Here is a 25,926-nt window from a genome sequence, read left to right as displayed (position 1 = left end):
GGGGTGCCTGCCTGGCTCAGTCGGTACAGCATGGAACTCTTTATCTCAGGGTTGTAAGTTCAAGCCCCACACTGGGTCTGTTCAAATTTTCTATTTCTTCCTGATTCAGTTTTGGGAGGTTGTAGGTTTCTAGAAATGTATCCATTTCTTCTAGATTGTCCAATATGTTGGCATTAATTTTTCATAATACTCTCTTATAATCCTTCTATTTCTGTCATATCGGTTATTTCTTTTATTTCATTTCTGATGTCTTTTTTTTTTTTTTTAATGAGTCTAGCTAAAGGCTTATCAATTTTGTTCAAAGAACAAGCTCCTGGTTTCATTTACCTGTTATACTGGTCTTTTTTTTTTTTTTCTTTAATCCATTGCATCACCCTGTATCTTTTGATTGGAGCATTAAGTCCATTTACATTCAGAGTAATGATTGATAGCTATGTATTTATTGCCATTTTGTTACTTGCTTTATGGTTGTTTTTTGTAGTTCTGTTTCTCTCTTCCCTTACTCTCTTCTCTCATGATTAGTTGGCTTTCTTTAGTGATATACTTGGGTTCCTTTCTCTTCTTTTTTTTCATACCTATTACTGGTTTTTAATTTGCGGTTACCATTCAGTTTGTATATAACATCTTCTGCATATAGCAGTCTATATTAAGTTGATGACCACTTAAGTTTGAACCCATTCTTTACTCTTCTCCCTCCCAACCCCCACCATGTTTTAGGTATATGGTGTCATACTTTTATTTTGTGAATCCCTTGACTGATTTTTACAGATATACTTATCGTTACTGCTTTTGTGCTTCCTACTTTTCTTACTTACTTATGGTCTTTCCTTTCCACTCAGAGAGTCCCATTTAACATTTCTTGTAGAGCTGGTTTAGTGGTCAGGAACTCCCTTAGCTTTTGTTTGTCTGGGAAACTCTTGATCTCTCCTTCTATTCTAAATGATAGCCTTGCTGGATAGAGTATTCTTGGCTGCAGATTTTCTCCTTTCAGCACTTTTTTTTTTTAATCAGACTGGGTTTTCTAAAATTCCAATACATATTATTTTTTTTAAAGATTTTATTTATTTATTTGACAGAGGGAGACAAAGCGAGAGAAGGAACACAAGCAGGGAGGGTAGGAGAGGGAGAAGCAGGCTTCCTGCTGAGCAGGGAGCCCGATACAGGCCTCGATCCTAGGACCCTGGGATTATGACCTGAGCCGAAGGCAGACGCTTAACGAATGACTGAGCCACCCAGGCGCCTCCTCCTTTCAGCGCTATGAATATATCGAGCCACTTCCATCTGGCTTGCAAAGTTTTTTCTGAAAAATCTGCTGATAGTATTATGGGGTTTCCCTTGTATGTAACTGTTTTCTTTTGCAAATTTTAAATCTCTCTATTTACCACTATTTTTTGCCATTTTAAGTATTATGTGTCTTGGTTTGGACCTCCTTGGGTTGATTTTTAACTGCCTCAACCAATGATGTATATCAAAAATGATTACTGAGACTCACTTTTGGAACCCAGCCACCAAGGTGTTGAGAAACCTAAACTAGCCCACACAGGGACACAAGGAGAAGTCAAGTACAGGCATTCTGGCCTATAGCTGGGGTCCCAGTATCAGCCACTGGACAGGAATGTGAATACACCATCAAATGATTCTAGACCCCAGATGAAGAATCAACCTCAGCCTCTGAGTCTTCCCAGCTTCTCTGCTTCACAGGCATTTTGAAGCAGAGACAAGCCCTTCTCCTAATGCTCTGTCCAAATTCCTGATCCACAGAAACCATGGACATACTAAAGCAATTATTTTAAGCCATTAAGTTTTATGGTGGTTTTTTATACAGCTATAGTACCTGGAACAGTATCATATTATCTCACAAAATTAAAGTATTTAACAATACTTGAAATGAAATGAAACCACGAAATTAAAGTAGAAATTATTAGTAAAGACATCATTCTGAACTTGTTTTTGAGGGGATCGAGGGCTCACATAGTTGAGAAACAACATCTTTTTACATACCTGTAGGGTGATATAAGTAGATACAAGACAGTACACTAAGAATATATAAGTAGACATTAGAACCAGAGAATTAGATTAATGCTTCAGAGGCCTGAGAGAACAGCATTTAATTCAGTTAGGAAAATTTATCATTGATTTATGGCTCAGAGTCAAATGCATTTAAACCACATCATTTCTTTTCCACTGCTATTAAAATGGCATTTTGATTAGCATGCTAAAGCAATGCCAAGAAATAAGAATTTCAAGGAACCCTTTTGTTTAACAAGTAGGCTATTTTCTTAAAGTAAGAATCTTATTTTGGGGGGCATGTGGGTGGCTCAGTCAGTTAAGTGTCTGCCTTCAACTCAGGTCATGATCCCAGGGTCTTGGAATCAAGCCCCACATGGGGCTCTCTGCTCAGTGGGGAGCCTGCTTCTCCCTCTCCCTCTGCCTGCTGCTTTGCCTACTTGTGCCCTTTCCCTGACAAATAAATAAATTAAAAAAAAAAAAAATCTTGTTTCCTGAGTGATACAGGATATAATTAATTAGAAGACTTTATTATAAATATTTATATTTTCACCACAAGACTAAAATAAAGTAGAAACATTTCAGTAAAGATATACAAAAGAGCTTAGTTCAATGGCAAAGCAGTTTGTAATTAAATTTACATTTTAAAAACTTGGGTCACAGCTATAAAAAGGAATGCAGTACTGACACATTCTTTAACATGGATAATCTTGAAAACGTTATGCTAAGTCAAAGAAGCCAGTCACGAAATACCACATATGATTCCATTTATAAGAAATGTCCAGAATAGGCATTATCTATAGACAAAAAGTTGATTAGTGATTGCTTAGGACTGCGGAAGTGGAGGGACAGGGAGCTATAAAGGGTTCAAGGTTTCTTTTTGAGGTAATGAAAAACCACTGACTAATGAAAAACCACTTTACATGGGAAATTGTATAGTATGTGAATTATATATCAAGGAAGCTTTTAAAAATTTAGGTATGAACAAATTTCTCCATAAAATAACAGAGCAGATTACAATGCAGGGAGTCCTTGACAACCCTCTTCATCTCTAATCAGGTTTGTGTTTTTGAACATGCCCACTTTAAAACCCTCTGACCTGCTCCCCTCTGGACTGGTTGCTGTCTGCTCCTGGTGCTCAACTGTCACCTGGGGATCTCCCTTTACTGTGATCCAGGTATTTCCTTCACCTCTCTTTGGGTCGGATAATGTTTCCTAAACCCCTTGTCTTTCTTTTTCTTGATACATTCTCTCATTTTGGTGGGATACCTCCTCTCATAGCTTCCTGAAAGGTAAACTTAAGACACTGCGTATGTGAAAATATCTGTATTCTACTGTAACACTTGAAAATTTGGCTGCATTATAAACCAAATTAGAAATAATTTTCCCTCAGATTTTTGAAGATATTGCCTCCAGTTGTCTTTTACCTTCCATTATTTTTGTTGAAGAGTCTGAAACCACTCTAATTATATTAATTATCCTATTTCCCTTCACCTCCGGGAAATTCTCCCTCTTCTCTTTGGTCCCTTAATTGTTAAAGTTTGCAATGAAATGCCTTGATGCAAATATCTTTTTATTTTATTTTAGTTAGCACTTTGATGGGCTCTTTTAACTTAGAAACTCATGTCCTTCAGTTCTGGGAAGTTTTCCTGATTTATTTCTTTGATTATATACTCCTTAGATTTCTTCTCTTTCTTAAATTCTTATTATTCAACTATTATATTTCTTGGGCTGGCTTTCTGATTTTACCTTTCCTCCCAATTTAATCACTACTTTCCATAAATGCTCATCTCACACAGCCTTACTTGATATTGTTACAATGCAGGACCCCTCAGTGGTTGAGCATTGGGCTTTCACATTAGAGACCTGGTTTAACTCCAGCATCTCTACTTACTGCTGATATTAAGCCTCAGCTTCTTATTTGTAAAATAGAGATAATAATAATAAAATGTACACGAAGTACTTGGCATATACGTAGCACACAAATTCAGCTATTTTCCTACTATCATTTTTTCTTCTCTTATTCTCTTCTCCTGGCTTTTCTAACATGTTCTTAGGGTTTTCCTTCTACTTCTCAAGAATCTTCTTTGTTGGATCCTTTCTATGCTTTATCGGATATTGTCCTCCACAAATCTATCTTTGGCCACTTTTTTTTTTATTCTAGGCTGGATCAATATGAACTCCGTACCCAGGTTCTAGTCATCTCTACCACTTACTAGCTGTGTAACCTTAGGCAATTTATTTAACAAACTGATGCCTCAATCCCTCATCTGAAAAAAGTGGATTAATAAGCATATCAATTGGGGTGCCTGGGTGGCTCAATGGGTTAAGTGTCTGCCTTGGTTCAGATCAAGATCCCAGGGTCCAGGGATAGAGCCCCCGCCTGGGGGCGCGCACGCGCTCTCTCTCTCTCTCTCTCACTCTCTCAAACGAATAAAATCTTAAAAAAAAAAAAAAAAAAAAAGCATATCAATCCCCTATGCTTTACATGAAAATTAAACATTTTATGACACTTAGAACACTACCTAGCATAGTAAGCACTCAAATGTTTGCCGTTATTACATTACTACTACCTCTACTGCCTCTGCTACTACTACTATTACTACTACTACTACTAGGATTACCATTAAAAAGGCCCATCCACGTGCTCCCAACAGATCTCCTAAGCGTCTTCAGAGACTATACTAGACTATACATTTCTATTCTACTATATAGACTAGAACTATACATTTCAAAATTATATTTGGAATCTTGCTTGTTTCTTGTCCCCATCTCTAACAGTTTACAAAGAATTATCTTCCTACTCCTCCTCCAAACCTGTTGTTACTGATGGTCTCATAATCAGTATGTTACCAACTATGTTAGTCACCCTTTGTTTTTATTTGGGGGGAGAGGGGCCCGACAGCAAAGTTTATTGAGTGATAGTAAAGTGATAGCACCAAGCTCCTGAAGAGGGAGGGGACCCAAGAGGGTCGCCCTCACCCTTTGTTTTCTTTTTTTTTTTTAAGATTTTATTTATTTATTTGACAGAGAGAGAGAGAACACAAGTAGGCAGAGTGGCAGGCGGAGGGAGAGGGAGAAGCAGGCTCTCGGCGTAGCAGGGAGCCGGACGTGGGACTCCATCCTAAGACCCCAGGATCATGACCTGAGCCGAAGGCAGCTGCTTAACCGACTGAGCCATCCAGGCGCCCCGCACCCTTTGCTTTCTTTAATACAAATGCACAGCTGTGTAACTACTGAAGGAAAAATAAAAATCCAAACTTATCTTTTTGACAAGCATCCTTCCTATAAAGGTAATTTCTTAAAGAATTTCACTCATAACTTAAGCAAGAGATACCTGAATACTGACTAGCATAATGAGCCGTACTCTGATAACCTCAGGACATTAAGGAATTGCCAAGAAAAATATACTGCCAAAACTGAAGGAATGGGTTCATTTACAGTATTTTAGCACCTGTTACTTGAGGTCTGATACTATTTAAAATACCTAACTATCCCTACAAAGAAAAAAGGAATAGTATAGAAAAAAACTCCTGAAGGAAAGGAACAGAGGTAATGCTTTTTAAAGATTATTTACAAAACACAACTTTCAAAACTCTAGGTGATATAATACATGAGTAGTGTGTCAAACTACTAGATGCAAAGTTTGAAGAACACACTGAAATGCAGGCTAAATTCATAGATTTTGCTTCATCCAATTAAATCTTGATTTCCAGGCATATACAACCAATTTCTTCAGCTTTTCTGCATATAAATAAAATTGGTACAACCCTTTATAGTTTATAAAATACTTTCACATAGTTGATCCTTAAAACAGATCTGAGAAGAAGATAGTCCAGTGTTATTCATTTGACAAGTATTTATTTATTCAGAACCTATTCTGAAAGAGTACTTTACTCGGTGTTGAATACATAGGAACATACAGTCATATACAAAATAGACATGTTCTTTCTCCTCATGGAGCTAGTTAAAAAGTAAAAGACTGAACAAATGCAGAGAAAGATATATGACCTACGGGCAACCAACAATAACAATTTGACAGAGTGGTTAAGGACTGTCTTTCTCAAGAGGCAATATTCAACTTAAGATCTAGAAGATGAGCAAGAAGCAGCCAGCTGTGCAAAGAGCTAGGCAAAAAAAAGGGGGGGGGCGGGGAGACAGCATGTACAAAGGCCATGAGGAATTTAAAAGCTTGGTGGGTTAGAGAAGGGCTCCCCAATACAAATACAAGGTGAACCACAAATATAAACCACATTAGTTACTTTAAATTTTCTAGGAGCTATACTTTAGAAAGTAAAAAGAAAGTTAAGTTATATTTCTTATTTAACGCAAACATATCCAAAATATTATTTCAACAGATAATATTTAATGAAATATTTTACGTTCTTTCTTTAATATTAAGTCTGAAATTCAGTGTATATTTTACACTTACAGCACATCTCAATTTAGACTAGCTACAGTTCAAGTGTTCAATAGTTACATGTGGCTAGTGGCCTCCATATTGAACAACACAGGTAAGAAAAACTAAGAGAAGACCATTATGGCTAACACATAGTAATTTAAAGGGAAGTGTAGAAAGATGAAAAGTCAATGGATGCCCCATCATTAAGGGTCCTACAAGAAAGAAATATGGAATCTATTTGGAGTACAATTGGAAGTCACGAGGGTTTTAAACATGCAAAGAAAAATCTGATCTTTTCTGTTTTACAAAAAGAGTACTCTGGGACACCTGGGTGGCTCAGTCGGTTAAGCGTCTGCCTTCAGCTCAGGTCATGATCCCAGGGTCCTGGATTGAGTCCTGCATCGGGCTCCTTGCTCAGCAGGGAGTTTGCTTCTCCCTCTGCCTGCCACTCCCCCTGCATGAGTGCTCTCTCTCATTCGCTCTCTTTCTCTGACAAATTAAAATAAAATAAAATAAAAAAATAAAATTAAATAAAATAAATAAAATAAAATAAATAAAATAAAATAAAAAAATAAAAAAATAAAATAAAATAAATAAAATAAATAAAATAAAATAAATAAAAATAATAAAAAAATAAAATAAAAATAAAAATAATAAAAAAAATAAAAATAAAATAAAATAAAATAAAATAAAATAAAATAGTACTCTTCTCTTTAAACAAATTACAGAGAATAAAAGCAGAGGTAGGGAGACTAGGCAGAAGACTTATAGAAGTCTAGGTGAGAAATAGGCAGAAGACTTACAGAAGTCTAGGTGAGAAATAATTAAGGTTTAGGGTATTGTGGGGGCAGGAGAGAAAAAGAAAATAGATGCATGCAAGATATTATGAAAGTCAAAACAAGGGGCGCCTGGGTGGCTCAGTCGTTAAGCGTCTGCCTTCGGCTCAGGTCATGATCCCAGGGTCCTGGGATCGAGCCCCACATCGGGCTCCCTGCTTGGCGGGGAGTCTGTTTCTCCTTCTCCCTCTGCCTGTCGCTCCCCCCGCTTGTGCTCTGTCAGAATAAATAAATAAATAAAATCTTAAAAAAAAAAGTCAAAACTAATTAACTTTTTGATTAAGTGAATGTAGAGAATGAGGGAGAAAGAAAAATCATGAGTGTAATCTACTCTGACTTGAGCAACCAGTCGTGCCATTTCTGTGACTGGAGGAACTAGCATTCTGTTGTTATCTGGCAGGGGATGCTGGAGTTGATGGAACGGAATCAAGAATTTTTCCAAATAGAAAAGGAGTTCAGGGGCGCCTGGGTGGCTCAGTCGTTAAGCGTCTGCCTTCAGCTCAGGTCATGGTCCCGGGGTCCCTGCTCCCTGCTCCGCGGGAGGCCTGCTTCTCCCTCTCCCACTCCCCCTGCTTGTGTTCCCTCTCTCATGTGTCTGTCAAATAAATAAATTAAATCTTTAAAAAAATAAAATAAAATAAAATAAATAAAAGAAAAAAGAAAAAGAAAATGAGTTCAGAGAGGCTCACACTTACTAATAAATACTAAAAGTAAGACTCAAACCCAGATATTCTAAAATTAGATATAATACCCTCTTGCTGGTAATATATTATCTTTCCATAATTCAAAAACAAAAATAATCCATTAGGATATGGGTAAGTAATGCCTCCTGTACATACACCAGTGAAGTTCTCAATTAAAAGGGTTATAGGTCTTTTATAATTCTTTCATATTTTGAAAAATGAAAAGAAAAAACTTAGATTTAGTTAATATCCCTAGGAATCTAAAATTAAAATCTACAGATAACATTTTCTAACCCAAGCTCCAAAGAACAACAGCAAAGTAGAAGTCAAATATCAGAGTGCCTGGGTGCCTCGGTTAAGGGACCGACTCTTGATTTCGGCTCAGATCGTGATCTTAGGATTGTGATAATGGGCTGTACATGGGGCTCTGCATGGAGCCTGCTTAAGATTCTCTCTCCTTCTCCCTCTGTCCCTCCCTCACCCTCTCTCTCCCTCTCTTTAAAAAAAAAAAAAAAGCAGCCAAATATCATGACTTCAAAATCAGTGCCAAACTCCTACAGCCAAAGTAGCAGTAGTAATTCGGAAGTTGACCATAACTACTCTTCAGAAGAAACAAGGTGGTCTTTACATGCTATCTGACAATGACTCAAAAATCTGGCTACCTCAGCTTCAGGGATTTAATATTCCCTCTAAGTTCTTTACTTCCAATACAACTCTATCAATTTCACTCAACAAATACTTAGTAAGGGTAAGTGCAGGGGCAGGCATTGAGTGGGATGATGAGTAAGACACACAGTTCCTTCCTGTCCTATCCTCAAGTACCTCATCACTAATGGAGTGTGAGGAGACAAACATGGAAACAATTACAATACAATATGACAAATGCCACAAAAAAGGATATACAGTTGACCCTTGAGCAACACAGGGATTAGGGGGTGCCAAGCCTCCCACTCCCTGTGCAGGCAAAAATCCACTTACAATTGACCCTTTAACAACTCAGATCTGTGGGTGCACTTTATACACATTTACAATACAGTACAATATATGTATTTTCTCTTATGACTTTCTTAATCACATCTTTTATCCAGCTTATGTTACGTAGTATATAATATATATAACATATAAAATATGTTAATCAACTGTTTATGTTAACGGTAAGGCTTCCTCCAGTCAACAGTAGGCTATCAGTAGTTAAGTTTTTGGGGAGTCAAAAGTAACACATGGATTTTCAACAGTGCAGGGGTTCCGCACTCCGTAGCCCCCATGTTGTTGAAGGGTCAACTATACTGTCATTCTTTCTGGTCACCCAACATCTGAATCCCCATTAGTGTTCTGGGATTTCCCACCTAAGTCTACAAAGTACCATATACTCATTCTCCTGGTCTCCCTTGAAAATAATTCACAAGGATGGAAACTAAGGTTCCCACATCTACCTATTTATTTCTCTTTCTTTCATCTGTTACCCTCAAATCTAGTAGCTTAATACACCAAATATTTATTATCTCACAGTTTCTGCGTGTCAGGAATTAAGCTATAGTTTAACTGAGTGATCCTACTCAGGATCTATCATAAAGTTGCAGACAAGATCTTGGCCAGTGCTATCATCTTTGAAGGTTTGACTGGGGCTGGAAGATCTGCTTCAAGATGTCTCCTGCACATGGTTATTGCCAGAAGGCTTCAGTTCCTCACATGAGAACCTCTCTAGAAAGCTGATGAGTATCCTCACAATGTGGCAGCTGGCTTCCCCCAGAACAAATGAGCAAAACAGAAGATGTAATAACTTATACGACCTTGCATCGTAAGTCACACACTTTCATTTTTGCAATAACCTAATTATTCCATAAGTCAGTTCTATTTAGTGTGGAAGGAAACTATATAGAATGTAAATCAGGAGGTGGGGTTATCAGGAACCATGCTAACTACCCTACATAACATATTATGGCTGTATGTTGTATTGTTTATAAATACATACATATTCATGAGTGTAAAAATGTTATGTTTGGAAGGAGAGGGAGCACTATGGTTACAAGTGCATTTGTAATGTTTTATTTGTTAAGGTGGGTGGTAGGAATATAGGCATTTATTACACTTTTCTTTATACCTTCTGAGTTAGAAATATTTCATTATGAAAAAATCAATGCTCTGCATAAAGTGAGTATTTTCAAACACATTATTGTGAGCACATATATTAGTAGAGCTGTTTTGAAGGACTATTTGGAAATATATATAACAAAACTTACATATACATAAGCTGACTCAGGAATCTGTCTGAAAGAATTATTTGCCCAAATAAACAAGGACGTATGTACTAAAATTAATCACAGAACTATTTCTAACAGCAAACAACTAGTGATAACCCCAATGCCCATCAAAGAATGAGCAAATAAGTTATGACACCACTATACAACAGAATGCAGCCATTAAAAAAAATGAAATTCCCACTATGATGGAACCAATCAGTTTTTGGTGAAGAATAGGATATGCAGTAGAATTCCATTTTTTGATGGGCTATATATCCAACTATTTACAACTACCTCAAGAGAGTGAAAGTTTAGCAAGGGAAATAAAAGCAGAGAAAGAAAACTTTCTTTTTGTGCTTTAAAGACCTCCATTCTCAAAAATTTTTACTATCCTCTATCGGCATACCTCAGAGATATTGTGGGTTCAGTTCCAGACCACTGCAATAAAGTGAATGCTGCAATAAAGAGTCAAATAAATTTTTTGGTTTCCCAGTGCTTATAAAAGTTGTTTACACTATAATTGTAGTCTATTAAGTGTGTAAAAGCATGTCTGAGAAAACAATGCATATACCTAATTAAAAAATATTTTATTGCCAAAAAATGCTCACCATCATCTGAACTTTAGGCGAGTTGTAATCACTGATCACAGATCACCATGACAAATATAATGAAAAGGTTTGAAATACTGTGACAATCACCAAAATGTGACAGATACACGAAGTAATAAGCAAATGCTATTGGAAAAATGGTGCCAATAGACTTGCTTAGCCAGGGTTACCACAAACCTTCAATTTGTAAAAAACAGTACCTGCAAGCACAATGAAGCAAAGCACAATAAAATGAGGCATGCCTATACTGTTATAATTTCTGTGGTCGTTTTGGTTTTGTGTTAAATAGACTTTATTTTTTAGAATACTTTCAGGTTCACAGCAAAACTGAGCAGAAGGTACAGAGATTTCCCAAATACCCCCTCGCACTTACACATACATAGCCTCCAATACCAACATATCCCACCAGATAGAATATTTGCTACCACTGATGAAACTAATGACACACCATTATCACCCAAAGTCCATCACTTACATTAGGGTACACTCTTGGCGTTCTACATTCTATAGTTTTGGGGAAATGTGTAATGACAAGTATTCATCATCATAATACCATACAGAGTAGATGCACTGCCCTAAAAATCCTTCTGTGCTCTGCCTCTCCTCCCCTCAACTCCTGGCAACCACTGATCTTTTCACTGTCTCCATAGTTTCACCTTTTTCAGAATGTCATATAAATGGAATCACCTTGTGTCTAACCTTTCCAGACTGGCTTCTTTCACTTAGAAATAAGCATTTAATGGGAGCCTGGGTGGCTCAGTTAAGTGTCTGACTCCTGATCTCAGGGCTGTGAGTTCAAACCCTGTACTGGGCTCCACACTGGGTAGAGCCTACTAAAAAAAAAAAAAAAAAAAAAAAACAAAAGGAAAGGAAGGAATGGGGAATTTAAGTATCCTCCCATGTCTTTTTATGGCTTGATGGCTCACTCTGTCTTAGCACTGAATATTATTCCACTGTCTTGATGTACCAATTTCTTTATCCATTCAACTACTGAAAGATATCTTGGTTGAGTTCAAGTTTTAGCAATTAGGAATAAAGCAGGTTTTTGTGTGGACATAAGTTTTTCAAATTTAGGTAGGTAAGTACCAAGAAGCATGACTTCTAAATTGCATTCATATAAACTTCTGAATTTAGTTTATAAGAAATTGCCAAACTGTATTCCAAACTGAGTGTAGCATTTTGCATTCCCACCAATAATGAATGAGAGCTCCTGTGGCTCTACATCCTCACCAGCATTTGGTGTTTTCAGTGTTCTGGATTTTGGCCATTCATTCCACTAGGAGTGTAGTGGTATCTCATCATTGTTTTAATCTGCATTTCCCTTATGACACATTATGTGGAGCATCTTTTCATGTGCTTATTTGCCATCTGCAGATCTTATTTAGTGAGGTATCTGTTAAGATCTTTGGTCTGTTTTTAAATCATGTTGTGTTCTCAATGTTGAGTTTTAAAAGTTCTCTGAATATTGTGGATAACAGTATGCTATCAGATACGTCTTCTGAAAATATTTTCTCCCAGTCTGTAGCTTGGGAGACATTTTTAATTTTAATGAAGTCCAGGTATCAATTCTTTTATGGATCACGTCTTTGATGTTGCATCTAATAAGTCATCACCAACCCAAGGTCACCTAGATTTTCTACTGTTATCTCCTAGGAGTTTTATAGTTTTGCATTTTACATTTTTGTGTTGGATCCATTTTGAATTAATTTTTGTGAAGGATGTAAAGTCTATACCTAGATTCATTTTTGTGCATGCGGAAGCCTAATTGCTCCAGCACCATTTGTTGAAAAGATAGTCTTTTATGCATTGTATTGCCTTTGCTCCTTTGTTGAAAATCAGTTGACTATATTTATATGGGTCTATTTCTGGGCTTTCTACTCTGTTCCATTGATCCATTTGTCTATTCTTTCACCAATATCCTATTGTCTTGATTATTGTAGCTTAAGAATATATCTTGAAGTCAAGTAGCATCAGTCTTCCACCTTTCTTCTTCTCCTTCAAAACTGTTGACTATTCTGGGTCTTTTGCATCTCCGTATTAATTTTAGAATCAGTTTGTCAATAGCCACAAAATAATTTGCTGGGATTTTGACTGGAATTGTACTGAATCTACAATAGTTGGGAAGAACTGACTTTTTTATATATTGAGTATTCCTATCTATAAACATGGAATAATTCTCCATTTATTTAGTAGTTCTTTGATTTCATTCACCAGAGTTTTATAGTTTTCCTCACACAGAACTTGTACCTATTTCATTAGATTTATGTCAGACCTCAAACAGATTTCATTAGATTTATATATAAGTATTTCATTTTTTGAGATGTTACTTTAAGTGGTATTGTGTTTTTAATTTCAAATCCCACTTGTTCATTCCTATATACATAAGAAATCAGTTGACTTTGTGTGTTAACATTTTTTCTTTAACTCTACAGTCCCTGACTTACAATGGCTTGATTTACAATTTTTCAACTTTCTGACGGTGTGAAAGTGATACACATTCAGTAGAAACTGTATTTTGAATTCTACATTTTGATCTTTTCCCAGGCTACCAACATGTGGTACAAATGCTCTTGTGAAGCTGGGCAGAGGCAGTGAGCCACAGCTGCCCGTCATACGCACATAAGTAACAACAACTGATTAACTTAAAACCATTCAGTACCCATACAACTATTCTGTTTTTCACTTTCACTGCAGTATTCAATAAACTACATGAAATCTTCAACACTTTATTATAAAATAGGCTTTGTGTCATTATGCATATGTAAAATCTTCTGCAGTTGTCCCACAGTTACTGAATATTCTGTTCCATTCTTCCATCTTTTTTCTTTCCTTTCCAGTTTTAGCAGTTTCTATTGATATCCTCACGCTCAGAGATTCTTTCCTCAGCCATCAGTAGTCCAGTCTACTAATAAGCCCACCAAATGGTTACCATGTGTTTTCTGTTACAATACTACAATGTCTTTGATCTCTAGCATTTCTTTTTGGTGCTTTCTTAGAATTTCGATCTCTCTTCTAACATTGCCCATCTTTTCTTATATGCTGTCTACTTTATCCATTTAGAGCCCTTAGCATTTTCATCATAGTTATTTTAAATTATTTCTTGGTGTGATAATTCCAATATCCCTACCATATCTAAGTCTAGATCTGATGTTTGCTCTAGCTCTTCAAACTGTGCTTTTTGTCTTTTAGTATGTCTTATAATTTTTCTTGATAATTGGATATGATGTACTAGGTAAAAAGAACTGTTGTAAATTGGCTTTCATTAATGTGGTGGTAAGATGTAGGGGGAAGAGAAAATACATTAAAATTAAAACCTGTTCTGACCAAAGAGAAGGACAAATCTATAGATATCCAAGCTCTTCCACCTACATCTTATTTTTTAAATTATTTATACTGCTAGTCTGAAATTGATTATTTCAAGCATCTCAAGTTTCACTGTAAGTTTCATAAGAATCCATAAATTCACAGAGAAACTGGGAGGTAGGTGAATGAGAGGATATTGTATTTCTGGGATCATTACTTAAACTACAACCCTGTTCATACAGGATTACAAATTCCAGAACTCACCAACTTCTAGCACCATCCTTTTTTAGTAGGTTTTTGTATAAGTGCTTGTAATGCCAAATGGATCCAGGGAGGTCTTTTCTTATTTGCTTCCAAAATAAACAGCAATGTATCCAACTTAGAAGTACATTCTAAAATGTTTGCTCAAATTTCAAAATAGTCTATGTCAATGTAAACATAAAAAATCATCAACTTTTACCTGTATACATTGTTACTTCTCTTCATTCTTCAAAGTTCTGGAGATTCTGAGCCCATGAAAAACTTGATATTCAACTGAATAAATGTGTGAAAAGAAAAAAAAAATTATTTATACTCAACCTTGTTCCAGTAGGATTTAAGGCTGGTACAAATGTAATATACATCTTCAATCTTTTAAGCAGGTTATAAGAAAGTATTGTTCCAGGGGCTCAGTCGGGTAAGTGTCCGACTCTCGATTTCGGCTCAGGTCATGATTTAGGGGTCCTCAGATCAAGCCCTGTGTCGGGCTCCATGCTCAGTGCAGAGTTTGCTTGGGATTCTCTCTCCCCTTCCCTCTGCCCCTCCCCCCTGCTTGCGTTTTCTCTCTCTCTCAAATAAATATATATTTTTAAAGATTTTATTTATTTATTTGACAGAGAGAGAGAGACAGTGAGAGAGGGAACACAAGCAGGGGGAGTGGGAGAGGGAGAAGCAGGCTCCCCGCTGAGCAAGGAGCCCGATGTGGGACTCAATCCCAGGACCCTAGGATCATGATCTGAACCGAAGGCAGATACTTAACCAACTGAGCCACCCAGGCATCCCTAAATTAAAATCTTTTTTTTTTTTTAATTTATTTATTTGACAGAGAGAGACACAGTGAGAGAGGGAACACAAGAAGGCGGAGTGGGAGAAGGAGAAGCAGGCTCTCTGCAGAGCAGGGAGCCCGATGCGGGGCTTGATCCCAAGACCCCAGGATCATGACCCGAGCCGAAGGCAGACGCTTAACGACTGAGCCACCCAGGCGCCCCCTAAAATAAAATCTTTAAAAAAATAAAAATCAGGGGTGCCTGGGTGGCTCAGTCGTTAGGCATCTGCCTTTGGTTCAGGTCATGGTCCCAGGGTCCTGGGATCAAGCCCCACGTCAGGCTCTCTGCTCGGCAGGAAGCCTGCTTCTCCCTCTCCCACTGCCCCCGCTTGTGTCCCCTCTCTTGCTGTGTCTCTGTCAGATAAATAAAATCTTTAAAAATAAATAAATAAATAAAAATCAGATCATGTCATAAAAAAAGTATTTTTCCAACTCCTTAAGCAGGGAAATAAATATTATAAATAGCAATATCTTGCACATTTTGAATATTATCAATAAATATAGGGCATAGATTTTAAAACACAGCTTGTAAATATCCACAAAGTATCAAACTATGTCCTTCATTTATGTAAGTTAACAGATGTCAAAGAGAGATGGAAGAAGGGAAGATACAGAGCACTGGCTTCAACAGGAATCAAAAAATAGAGCAGATATTACACTGAAAGGGAAAAAAACAGGAAATAAGAGCAACATTGCTGACAAGTATCCTTCCTTTAAATGTGTACATGACAAATTTCCAAGTTAATTTATGTTCTGTAGGCATACAGTGCATTTCCATCTCTCTCTAATCCCTCCTACCTCTAGAGCTAAATTTCAAAAAAGCGAAATTTGTATACAATGATATACTACTTACTACTGTTGCCACCACCATCATCTACTATATACTTTACTATGTACCAAGCACTGTCACAAGATTTACATCCATTATCTTATTCAATCCTCACAATAACCCTAATATAGGTTTTACTGATGTTTGTGGTGGTTAAACAACTTGTCCAAGATCCATTAGCTAATAAATGATGGAGCCAGGATACTAACCATTTGGCCCCAAAACAAAAATATCTTGACAAGTGTAAATCACCGAGCTAAACCTAACTGTAGAACATAAAAGTAAAAAAATAGTATATCTGAACATGTCATGAGCCTGAGGATTTTGACAGAACAGGGCCTGCCCAAAACCAATCTGATTACCAATTTAACAAGTTAACTAAAATACTGAGATGGAAATTATATTTGAAAATGAAATTGTCAACATATCACATGAAAATTCCTACCTCCTTTGTAAATAGCCTATTACAGACTGTATGTAATCTTTTTTTAATCCATGTAATACTAGAGTGAAAAGTCTCAAACTATCAATAAAAACCTCTTTTATAATTTTTTATATTAACTGGACAGATCTGCATGACAGATCTGAAGAAACATTTGTCATTTTCCTGACTTTAACATTATCCACAAAAGGAAACCTTCCCACTTTGTAAACTACAGCAATAGTTTCTAAAGAAAAAAGAAGAAAATGAACAGAGAATAGAAACTAATGGCCACCGCATCATAATTCCATGCCTACGTTGCAGGAAAATGGAATTTTACCAAGGCTACCAACTCCAACTAACCTGTTTACCAGACTTAAGTTTTTTTTTTTCAAAAAATCTTCTAAATATAAAATGTCAGTTTGTTGCTAATGTTTTATATTTAATGCTCCAATAATACGAGTTTATGATTTAATAGTTGCAAATCTGTATTTATAGTCACTGTTAAAGGACTTTACTAAAGGGCACCACGTGCACTGCTCTCTAGTTAACTAAATTCACTTAATTCTACTGGACTGAGACAGCTCAGAAATACCTTAAGCTACATATAAAGTTACCACACACACACACACACACACACGCACATTCCTCCAGCCCACTCCGAACATCTGTGTATTGCTGATACAGGTTATGTGATTGGAACACTTCAAGTGAATGAAGTACTATTCAGTTCTAGCATTTTAAATATTTAAAGTATCTGAAACTGTACTAGATATAACATGCAATTACCCTGAGGAATTAGCATTCACTTAGCGCTTAAAACCTAAGAGCTATACAAGTTCAATTATATTCAAAAATTTAATGAAATATTTTAACTGGCCACTTCAACTATTACCCAGTATTAAAATATTTTTCATGTTTATAAATTCATATATTAATTACAGGTTACACTTATTTCTTAAGAAATAGTGCCCCTTTAAACCATCTTGATCAAATAACAAAAATTACCATGAGCTATGGATCTGAATTAAGTTTTGTTCATGCTAAAAAAATGAAGTCTTATTTAATGCTATACACTTCGGCAACAAATCCATAAAAGATATTACACAAACCTAGAATCTCTCCTGCTACTATGCCAACCTAAACCATCCAAAGAACAAGATAATATTTTTAAGCACACACAATACATCAAATAACTATCATTGGGTAGATATTATCATTTATCACACTAACATATGAGAAAATTATCTTATAGGTAGTTTTAGTAATCCACTTAGCTATTTTGGTAATTCAAAACTGAATACAAAACTGAAACTCATCTTGCTATCAGACAGATTTTCCTTATGTATTACCTTCCATATAAATTCCATTTGTCCTTCCTGCATTTTTTCATCTTCTTTTAATAACATCATAATCACAAAATAACAGCTGCTATTTATACTGAACATAAAACCCACGCCAGCTACTGCTCCAAGTTCTTTACATCTATTATTTGCATTCCTCATCACCATGCACAGTAAATATGAACACACATTTTCTGGTAAAGAAACAGACCCAGAGAGGTTAAGTAACAATGAAAATGACAAGGCAAAATGCTTGTTCTACTACATCATGCCACATTTTTTTTTTCCAGCCATCAATTCTTATAATGAAATTATTTATACAGAATTTTACTAGATTCTCAACAAAAACTAAGGTTGTTTTCCTTCACAGAAGGGGAAATTATTATTCTGTAAAATATTTTATTGTATTACCATATTACTGATGTAATTTCCCCAAAAACACTTTTGTATTAAGACTGGGAGGAGAGAATGCTGTCTAAAGTACACTGAGTAAGGGGCGCGTGGGTGGCTCAGTCGGTTGAGCATCTGCCTTTGGCTCAGGTCATGATCCCAGGGTCCTGGGATTGAGCCCCACGTCGGGCTCCCTGCTCAGAGGGAAGCCTGCTTCTCCCTCTCCCACTCCCCCTGCTTGTGTTCCTGCTCTCACTATCTCTTTCCCTGTCAAATAAATAAATAAAAGCTTTAAAAAAAAAAAATAAAGTACACTGAGTAAGAGTACTAGCTAACTAAAATTTGATCCTTTGAGCTGCACCTAAAATTGCTATAGCTGAGGTGCTGAAGTTCACGGGTAAGAAACTAAGTCTGTTCCCTGACCTCAACCTTCCATTGTTACAAACACAAAACTATAAAAAAAAAAAAAAAGGGATATATCCGCATACACAATTTTTTCCTGGCAGCAGCAAGAGTATGTACTAAAATACCAGTTTCCCTATGTTTCAATCTAGTCTGAAAAAAGCACAAATTCAGAACAAGTACCTCCTAAAATATATCATATATTACATGAATTTTTTATTTAGTATACAAAATATATCAAGCATTATGTCAAGAAGTATGTTAATGGGTGGCTCAGTTGGTTGCTCAGTCAATTAAGTGTCCGACTCTTTATTTCAGCTCAGATCATGGTCTCAGAGTTGTGAGGTTGAGCCCTGTGTGGGTTCCACACTGGGCGTGGAATCTGCTTAATATTCCCTCTCTCTCTCTGCCTCTCCCCCCACCTGCTTATGTGCTCTCTCACCCTCTCTCTTAAAAAAAAAAAAGGATATTAAGTGCTGTCACTCCATACCCAATGTGAAATAAAAATGGGGTGCCTGGGTGGCTCAGTTGGTTGAGCGACTGCCTTCGGCTCAGGTCATGATCCTGGAGTCCCGGGATCGAGTCCCGCATCGGGCTCCCTGCTCGGCGGGGAGTCTGCTTCTCCCTCTGACCCTCCCCCCTCTCATGTTCTCTCTATCTCATTCTCTCTCTCAAATAAATAAATAAAATCTTTAAAAAAAAAAAACTGGATAGAAGAATACATATGAAAAATCAGGAAATTCTGGCACAATGGTAAGTATCAATGAAATAATTTTTTAAAAGGTCCTCAGCATCTCAGCAAGGTAAAAGTACCAGGTTCTATTTACAAGATACATGTGGCCTCCACAAATTACTTAAGCTCCTCAAAAGTTATTTAAGCTCTTTTTCCTTGTCAGGAACTTGAAAAAAGGTTGAAGTGAATGTTATCTCCAATGCTTTCCTGTTGTAACATTCTAGAGTCAAAAGAGAAAATTGATACAAGATTATTTAAGCAGATTTTTTTTAAAGATTTTATTTATTTATTTGAGAGAGAGAATGAGATAGAGAGAGAGAGCATGAGAGGGGGGAGGGTTAGAGGGAGAAGCAGACTCCCCGCTGAGCAGGGAGCCCAATGCGGGACTCAATCCCGGGACTCCAGGATCACGACCTGAGCCAAAGGCAGTTGCCTAACCAACTGAGCCACCCAGGCGCCCTATAAGCAGATTTTTTTAATGCAATAGTTTCAATAACAGAAAAAAATCCCAAAATGTTGCACCTAGAAAACTAAGGTCTTACTCCCTGAAACTCATATGCTAGGCTACAGAAACAATCAGAAGTTTTGGGGACAAACCAAAACAATGAGAGTATATTAGCAAGACTAAATTTACGTAGTTACACAATAACCTTAGACTTTCAGAAGATGCCAAAGAAGCATGTAGGATTTTTTAAAAATCTGATAATATTGAATAAAACTAAAATATTATAAACTTAACTACTATGCATAGCCACACCTCTCTAGGTCTCACCTGCCATAAGCAAGTGGATCTTCAGCTTAATCAAGTCAGAAGACCTTAGGCCTCAGGCTCTTTGAATTACCATGAATTCAGGCAATCTCTCTCTTCCTCCCAGTTTCAGCTCTCAACTTTCAAACATGCTGCTCTGTCATATTTAAAAATCTCACTGGATCTTATTTATCCCTCTAAGTATCCCTGGTCTCACAGCATCCTGCCACCCCTCATAACTAAGCAACTGGAAAGATGTGTTTATCTTTTCATTCTTCCCTTTCTCACCTCCCACTTTTTCACTGCAATCTGGCTTCTACCCTACCATTTTACTGAAACCACACTTATCAAGGGTCGCTCACCAAGAGCCTCTTTGTTTATCTCTCTGCAACATGTGACCCTGTATAATACTCTATCCTTTTATTTATTGTGATTTTTCTGATTAGAAAATACATGTTAAGAATTGAAATATCACAGAAAAAAATTAAAAGTTTAAATACTCTGTAATCCTACTCTCAAAGACTGCCTGTTAGCAGTACAGTGTATCTCCATCAAGATTTCTTTTCTTTTTTTTTCCTTAAGTTTTATTTATTTATTTATTTGACAGAGAGAAAGCACAAGCAGGAGGAGCGGCAGGCAGAGGGAGAGGGAGAAGCAGGCTCCCTGATGTGGGGCTCAATACCAGGACCCTGGGATCATGACCTGAGCCGAAGGCAGACGCTTAACAACTGAGCCACTCAGATGCCCCACAAGATTTCTTTTCTAAAAAAAAATTCTATACATACACTAACATTTAAGAATATATGTATTTTTTAACTTACAGATTAGATCATACTATATATATTTTTCTTTGAGAATTTATTTAATGCACCTTGATCTTCTGTCCTTGTTAGTATTATTTAGTAGCTTGATTAATGGCCTCCTAGAGAGCTCTTCATCATAATACCCAGAACCTATGAATGTTACCTTAAATGGCAAAAGAGGTTTGGCAGATTAAGTCAAGGATTTTGTGATGAGGAAGTTATCCGGATTATCTGGGTTGGGCACATCTGAAGATGCTAAACTGTTGGCTTAGAAGATGGAGGAAGGGGCCACAAAATGCATGCAGGAAATACAAGGAATGCAATTCCAACAACTGGAAAAAGCAAGAAAACAGATTCTACCCTTGAAAACAGCCTTGCCAATAACTTGACTTTAGCCCAGTGAAACATTTCAGACTTCTGGCCTCCATAACTGTAAGAGACTAAGTTTTTGTTTTAAGCTGCTAAGTCTGTTAATTCGTTATAGCAGCAATAGGAAATATAGCATATACACACATCATATTACATTAGCTGTATAATTTTCTATCATAAGAATGTACCATATTTTATTTAGCAATCCTTTATTGATGGCTACTTGGGTTGTTTTCAACTTTTTATTATTATATACTAGGTGCCATGAATACCCCTAAACACATCTTTCTACCTTTCTGTTTCTCCAAGGAGTTATTCCATAGAGTACACCTATGAGATTAAGAAATGTGAAATTTCAGCATGCCTGGCTGGCTCATTCGGTAGAACGAGCAGTTCTTGATCTCGGGGTTGTAAGTTCGAGCCCCACATTGGTTGTAAAGGTTACTTAAAAAAGAAAAAGATAAAAAGAAATATGGGCCGCCTGGGTGGCTCAGTGGGTTAAGCATCTGACTCTTGATTTCGGCTCAGGCCGAAATCATGATCAAGCCCTGTATCAGGCTCTGCACTGGGCGTGGAGCCTGCTTGGGATTCCCTCTCTCCCACACCCCCTCACCACCCACCCTGGCCCCCCACCCCCACCATGCATGGGCGCACATGCGCTCACTCTCTCAAAAAAATAGTGATATTTTAATATTTAACAGATATATATATACACATATATATATATTAACCTCCAAAAAGGCTCTACTTATTTTTTACTCACAGTAACAACATTCAAGCCCTTCTCTCCTTCTTCAAAGTTCTCAACTTCTGTTAAATCAGTTTCCTGATTTATATTTCCTTCTCTAGTGGCTACTACTTCTGTTCTTTTGCAGACTCCTCTTCATCAGCTCACTTCTCTAATGTCAATGGCTCCCAAAGTTCTCATTCCAACCTGGCTCTCTCCTCACTACACACACTTTCCAGAGCTATCTCATCTACTTCCTTTTACCCCTAATTACTACTTACAAACAAAACAGAATTATTACCCTCTTTTCCCTCCAAAATCTACTCTTCAACTGTGTTCCCTCTATTAATGACTGCCAGATCAATATCTAGCAGCCTATGACATACATATCCTCACCCCACATACCATAGCTCTAGAATCCCTAAGATTCTCTCCTTCCTATCAATTTCTTGAAACAGGAATACATCAATTTTCAACTATATTACTTTACTGTGTGTTTTCCCTATCTTATGTCCTGTGCCCCACTGTACCAGAATAATCTTTCTGAAACTCAATTCTGATTTGTCACTTAAGTAGACCTTTCACAGACTGCTTATTGCACTGTAGAATGGTATAACCACTTGGGAAAACTGTATGGCAATGTCTTCTAAAGTTAAACATATATGTGCCCCATGACCCAGTAATTTCACCCCTAGTTATTTATCTAAGAGAAATGAAAATGTATGTCTATAAAGAGACCAGTAATCAAGCATTCATGACAGCTTTATTCATAATAGCCAAATGGGAGAATGGATAAACTGTGTTATCGTTATACAATGGATTACACACCAACTAAAAAGAACTATTGGTATGTGCAAAACTGTTAAATCAGTTAAATCAAACTGTTAAAACAGCTGAATTTCAGAAACATTATGTTGGACAAAAGAAGCCAAGCAGAAAAGAATACACACTAATTTATTCTATTTTTATGTGAAGTTCAAGAACAAAGAAAACTAATCTGTGGTAAAAAATAAATAAATAAATAAATAACAGAACAGGAACTAAAAGAACCCTTGGGGGGGGAGGGAGAGAGATTCACAAAGGCATATACATTTATCAAAACTCACTGCATTGTATAGTTAAGTTCTATGCATTTCACTATATATAAATTTACCCCAAAAACTTTTTTTTAAGATTTTATGTATTTATTTGACAGAGAGAGACACAGCGAGAGAGGGAACACAAGCAGGGGGAGTGGGAGAGGGAGAAGCAGGCTTCCCACTGAGCAGGAAGCCAGGTGCTGGGCTCGATCCAATCCCAGGACCCTCGGATCATGACCCAAGGTGAAGGCAGACGCTTAACGACTGAGCCACCCAGGTGCCCCTGAAGTAGGTTTTAAATCTTAATATTTGCTTTAAAAGTTTTTGGGGTGGGGCGCCTACTTCACTCAGCATTTTCCCTTACTAGTTAAAAAAGCCTCAAGATTTAAGACAAATTAATCACTTAATTACCCCCCTTTTTTTTACAAAATTATCACCTCATTCAGAAACAATATATCAACTGTGCCTTCCCCTAGTTTTTAAATTTTGTGACAGCAAGGATTTTATCTATGTAGAATAGATCACCTTTATCTTTCCAATACCTATCACTATGTTTGACACACAGGAGATGCTAAATATGTGTTATCTTTGGTGGTTCTTAATGACTTATGGATAATTTTATAACTTCTTTAAAATTCTAGATCACTTACTTATTCATTTTTCCAATCTTGTATGTTACATGTAAATGTACTATCATGCTTGACAACCTTTATAAACCTTGCTCACCTGACACTAGAAAAGAAGCTTCTCCACATTTTCAAAAAGGCAGTAGTCTTTAACTTTGTGTTCATCTCTTACATGTATTTCAGATAAATATTCAAAGGCATTAGACTTCTCATGGGCTTATTCCCTTAAATTCATTTTCAATTTACTTAAAGCTCTATCTTCTCACCACCATGTCTTCTAAACTATCCTGATTTCTGGTATACCTGAAGATAAATTTTTCTTCTTTCTCTCATGTATCTCATTTAAACATCATATTATACAATTGTTCATTAAAGCTTTACTTTTATCCAGTATCTATTAACATTACTACCATAATTTATGAGAATGCTGGATTCATTTTTGACATAATAAAAGATCTGTACCAGGCCAAAAAAGACAGCTATTAATCATTTAAACACCAACTCAAAGTTAGACAAAATCCCCATCTTCACTTTTACATCAGTGCTTGCACTTTCCTATGAAAAACAAAAAAGAGCAATGATCAATAATAAAGCCAGGTCTGTTCCTATCTCTCATCAAGGTCCCTTCCAAGAACACAAGAACCATCAGTTCCTCAAGGAGAGAGCCCTCATCATGAACCCACAAGACAATGAAGACCCAGATAATAGCCAGTTTGACCAGCTTTAGGGAACACTTTTCAGAGTACAACTGTCAGGGTTGAATTAGTACAAAGAACAATTAACAAGCACTAAACCCACATTATCTTTGGTCACTTAAAGGATAAACTGCAAACAGCACAGGCAGGGGAAAGCTCTTCAAGTACAGATACAATTAAAACAAGAGCTGGAAATGGCAATAAACACCAGGCAATCTGAAATGAGAAATGGGATGATCCTTTCTGAGCAAATACGTATGTCAACAGGTTCTATCTACAAAACATTAGTTAACCTCCATGTTTCCAAGAGGAAGGACTAGCAAACCACCAAGATAGATAGTAATAACTGCCAATGTTATCTTTTATTTATATTTTAATTTTATATGCAAACAAAAGGAAAATAATTGGTAGAGGAGCAGAAAGGCCACTGAGAATTGTGGGCAGTGTTAAGCAGACTTTTATAAATTTCACAAAACTTGTCAAAAATTAATTTGAAGGGCAAAATGGGCTGGCAGCTTTCTAGGTTGTCAAATAAGGACATTACAGAAAACAACAAACAAAAAAAACCATAATGTTCGTATGAAAAAGGACATTTTAGCAGAGAAAAGGATGGACATAATTTAAAGGTGAATACTTTAAAATGTATAAATTTAGCCTAAGAGAAAACAAAGAGATTTAAAAGATATAACCCTCCAAGGAGGAGACAACAGTGAACAGCAGATGCCAACACATTTTTGTAAAAGGAAAGCAGATGATGGACTTCCAGGTTAAGTTGGCAGACTGAACACACACAACTAATTTTTCTCCCTCCCCAAAACTCTACTAAAACAAGCATAAAGAAAATGTTGTTGTGTTCTGTTTTTAGCTCATAAACCACAAGGACAGAAGAAAGGAGGAAGAGATAACAGCAATAAAATTTTGGAAGCTGCAAAGAAGATGGAGGAGTGGTAAATGACTTTGTAAAAACAGCCAAATTACAAACCAGCAGTGCTGGCAACTTAGAACAAGCCCAATTTATACCATACAATCCTCAAAAAGCTCAGGGATGCCAGAACAAAGAGGGGGAGGGGAGACTAAAGCAAGAAAGGATCAGGTGAAAGCTGTGAACAGTTAGAAACCTGGACCCCATTCCTCCTCCACGCTACTGAGTGGCCCATCCTCAATGCAGCGGCTGATTGGAGATTTATTCTCTCAAGAGGATAAACCATACATGGTAGAAGACACAGGTATCCCAACAAAAAGAGGCAAATTATGTGGCCTTATATACTAAATGTTGTACCGCTCATTATTCAGCCCTCTTTCTTGAGTTCTCAGATCACTGGCAACCAAACTTCTATTCTCCAAGCACAAAACTGGAAGAGACTCTCTGGGAAATCTGACCAGACCAAAAGGAAAGACAGAGACACTGGAATAGCTTCAAACAGTCCACCTGAACCAATGGCTTCAATCTTGGCCACACAAGGGAATCACCTGGACGACTTTAGAAAATACTGATGTTAATCTATGGGGATAGAAATCAGAATAGTGGTTGCCTCTGGGCAGGGGGTGGGGAAGACAGAACAAAGGATATAAAGGAATTTTCTAAGGTTTTCACAATA

At 36.9% G+C, this 25,926-nt stretch overlaps 1 protein-coding gene across 3 annotated transcripts in view; it reads right to left on the bottom strand.

Annotated features, from left to right (window-relative positions):
• Positions 1 to 25,926, bottom strand: part of EVI5 (ecotropic viral integration site 5) — a 200,943-nt gene that overhangs the window by 172,614 nt on the left and 2,403 nt on the right. For 2 of the 3 annotated variants that reach the window (XM_035018029.1, XM_035018031.1), the window contains exon 2: positions 14,540 to 14,613. The exons of the other annotated variant lie outside the window; for it this stretch is intronic. The gene's annotated coding sequence lies outside the window, so the exon portion shown is untranslated. The remainder of the gene's footprint in view (positions 1 to 14,539; positions 14,614 to 25,926) is intronic. 3 annotated transcript variants of the gene reach the window in all.

The sequence above is a fragment of the Mirounga leonina genome, unplaced genomic scaffold, assembly GCF_011800145.1.
Source record: "Mirounga leonina isolate KUSES-001 unplaced genomic scaffold, KU_Mleo_1.0 Mir_173, whole genome shotgun sequence".
In the NCBI taxonomy this organism is placed as follows: Eukaryota; Metazoa; Chordata; class Mammalia; order Carnivora; family Phocidae; genus Mirounga; species Mirounga leonina.
The sequence above is the reverse complement of the archived record's forward strand: the minus strand, read 5'-3'. Positions and strand labels throughout refer to the sequence as shown.